Source organism: Tamandua tetradactyla, chromosome 5 (genome assembly GCF_023851605.1).
Source record: "Tamandua tetradactyla isolate mTamTet1 chromosome 5, mTamTet1.pri, whole genome shotgun sequence".
Lineage (NCBI taxonomy): Eukaryota > Metazoa > Chordata > Mammalia > Pilosa > Myrmecophagidae > Tamandua > Tamandua tetradactyla.
In genome coordinates this window covers 41,256,335-41,259,795 of record NC_135331.1, presented here as the reverse complement: position 1 = coordinate 41,259,795, position 3,461 = coordinate 41,256,335, and the positions used below count along the sequence as shown (strand labels likewise).

Genomic DNA, 3,461 nt, shown 5'->3' with positions numbered 1-3,461 from the left:
GAGGTTCTCTCAGGGGTGACTCTTAGGCCTAATTTTAAGTAGACTTGACCTATCTTTTGTGGGGTTAAGTTTTATATCAACAAACCCAAAGATTGGGGGCTCAGCCTATTGCTTTGGTTGTCCCCACTGCTAGTGAGAATTATCAAGAATTCAACTTGGGGAAGTTGAATTTTCCCCTTTTCTCACCATTCCCTGAAGGCAACTTTGCAAATACATTTTTATTCACTGTTCAAATCACTCTGGAATGTATTGGGACATCACTCTGGACAAACCAACAAAATCTCATGCCCTATTCAAGGTTCCATGTACTTATGGTGTTCAATTAAGCTGTCTACATAAGTTATATTAGGAAATGCACTAATCAAAATATAAATTTTGTGCCAAACATTTTTTGCTTTAGTCTCATACATAAGTTAACATTTTAAAATGTTATTTACCATCTATTTTCAGCACCCTGAAGTAATGACATTCCTTTGTTCTTCCTCATGCAGACACAATTTTAAAATTTGTACTTTAGTCACTATCATTATATACTCTAGGCATTCCTATATTATACTATTCAGTCTTAATTGTCTATCTTTCTTTCTGATTTCCTTTGTGCCCACAGCCCTTCTCCCTCTATCATTCTCACATTCAGCTTCATTCAGCATTTTAACATAATTGAATTACAGTTAGGTAGTATTGTGCTATCCATTTCTGAGTTTTTACAATCAGTTCTGTTGCACCATTTCTATCCCTTCAGCTTCAATTACCCAATATCTTACCCTATTTCTATATCCTGATGGTCTCTGTTACCAATGAAATTCTCTGAGTTTGTTCACTAATGTCAGTTCATATCAGTGAGACCATGCAGTATTTGTCCTTTTGTTTCTGGCTAATCTCACTCAGCGTGATGTCCTTAAGATCCATCCATGTTGTTCCATACTTCACAGCTTCATTCTGTCTTACAGCTGCATAATATTCCATCGTATGTATATGCCACAGCTTGTTTAGCCACTTGTCTGTTGATGGACATTTTGTCTATTTGCATCTCTTTGCAATTGTAAATAATGCTGCTATAAACATTACTGTGCAAATGTCCTTTTGTGTCCTTGCTCTAATGTCCTCTGAGTAGACACCTAGCAATGATATTGCCAGGTCATATGACAATTCTATACTTAGCTTCCTGAGAACTCGCCAAACTGCCTTCCACAGTGGTTTTACCATTTGACATTCCCACCAACAGTGGATAAGTGTGCCTCTTTCTCCACATCCTCTTATTTGCCATTTTCTGTTTTATTGATAATGGCCATTCTGGTGGGTGTGAGATGATATCTCATTGTGGTTTTGATTTGCATTTCCCTAATAGCCAGGGATGTTGAGCATCTTTCATGTGCCTTATGGTCATTTGTATTTCCTCTTCTGAGAAGTGTCTGTTCAAGTCTTTTGCCCATTTTGTAATTGGGTTGTCTGTCTTTTTGTTGTTGAGTTGAACAATCTCTTTATATATTCTAGATACTAGACCTTTATCTGATATATTGTTTCCAAATATTGTCTCCCATTGTGTAGGCTGTCTTTTTACTTTCTTGACAAAGTTCTTTGATGCACGAAGTGTTTAATTTTTAAGAAAGTTCTTTCTTTCTTTCTTCAATGCTCATACTTTTGGTGTAAGGTCTAGGAAATTGCCTCCTAGTATAAGATTTATAAGATATTTCCCTACAATTTTTTCTAACAGTTTTATAGTCTTAGATCTAATGTTTAGGTCTTTGATCCATTTTGAGTTAATTTTTGTATAGGGTGTGAGATATGGATCCTCTTTCATTCTTTTGCATATGGATATCCACTTCTCTAGACACCATTTATTGAAGAGACTGTTCTGTCCCAGGTGAGTTGGCTTGACTGCCTTATCAAAGATCAAATGTCCATAGATGAGAGGGCCTATATCTGAACACTCTATTCAATTCCATTGATCAGTATATCTATCTTTATGCCAGTACCATGCTGTTTGGACCACTGTAGCTTCATAATACATGTTAAAGTCAGGTAGCGTGAGACCTCCGACTTCATTTTTTTTTTCCTCAGGATACTTTTAGTTATTCAGTGCACCCCTGCCCTTCCAGATAAATTTGGTTATTGGTTTTTCTATTTCTGAAAAGTAAGTTTGTGGGATTTTAATTGGTATTGCATTGAATCTGTAAATCAATTTCAGTAGAATTGACATCTTAATTAGTCTTCCAATCCATGAACGCAGTAAGCCCTTCCATTTATTTAGGCCTTCTGTGATTTCTTTTAACAATTTCTTGTAGTTTTCTTTGAATAGATCATTTATCTGTTTAGTTAAATTTATTCTTAAATATTTTGTTCTTTTGGTTGCAATTGTAAATGGATTTTTTTCTTGATTTCCCCCTCAGGTTGTTCATTATTAGTGTATAGAAACACTACAGATTTTTTTTTTATGTTTAATTCATTTAATAGGCAGTAAAATCCTCAAAAATTGCTATCTTCATCAGATGTTTGATCCCCTTGCAAAAGTTTGGGTCTATGAACATGAACCTGAAGCTTTACTCCATCAACAGTATGATTTTCCTGTTGTAGTAAATTCTGAAGTTCTTCTTCTGAAGAAAACACAATCCAGCCCATCCCTCTGTGACAGCCAGTCTCTTTGTCAAAAGGTATAGTACACTTTTGTACATGGCCAAACTGTGCAAAGTGTGCTCTCAGCTCACTTGAAGACATGGTCCAAGGAATTTTTCTGACAAAAGCAATGGGCTGGACAATTTTCATACGCAAGGCCCTAACATTCCTAACTGCTGAGGCCGCCATCTTTCGACAGCAGGACCTCCTCTACAGATTTTTGAGTGTTAATCTTGTAATCTGCCATTTTTGCTGTACTCATTTATTAGCTCTAGTAGTTTTGCTGTGGATTTTTTGGGGTTTTTGACATATAGTATCATATCATCTGCAAACAGTGAGAGTTTTACTTCTTCCTTTCCAATTTTGATGCCTTGTATTTCTTTTTCTTGTCTAATTGCTCTGGCTAGAACTTCCAACACAATGTTGAATAACAGTGGTGATAATGGACATCCTTGTCTTGTTCCTGATCTTGGGGGCGGGGGGATGTTTTCAGTTTTTCCCCATTGAAAATTGATGTCAGCTGTGGGTTTTTCATATATTTCCTTTATCATTTTGAGGAAGTTCCCTTCTATTCCTATCCTTCAAAGTGTTTTCAACAGGAAAGAATGTTGAATTTTGTCAAATGCCTTTTATGCATCAATCGAGATGATCTTGTGGTTTTTCTGCTTTGATTTGTAGATATAGTGTATTACATTAATTGATTTTCTTATGTTGAACCATCCCTGCATAACTGGGATGAATTCTACTTGGTCCTAGTGTATAATTCTTTTAATGTGCTGCTGGATTCCATTTGCTAGAATTTTGTTGAGGATTTTTGCAACTATATTCATTAGAAAGATTAGTCTGTA

At 35.8% G+C, this 3,461-nt stretch overlaps 1 pseudogene; it reads right to left on the bottom strand.

Moving 5' to 3' along the window:
• Positions 1 to 2,432: 2,432 nt before the first annotated feature.
• On the bottom strand, positions 2,433 to 2,802 carry LOC143682376 (SRA stem-loop-interacting RNA-binding protein, mitochondrial pseudogene; annotated as a pseudogene).
• Between the last annotated feature and the right edge of the window lie 659 nt (positions 2,803 to 3,461).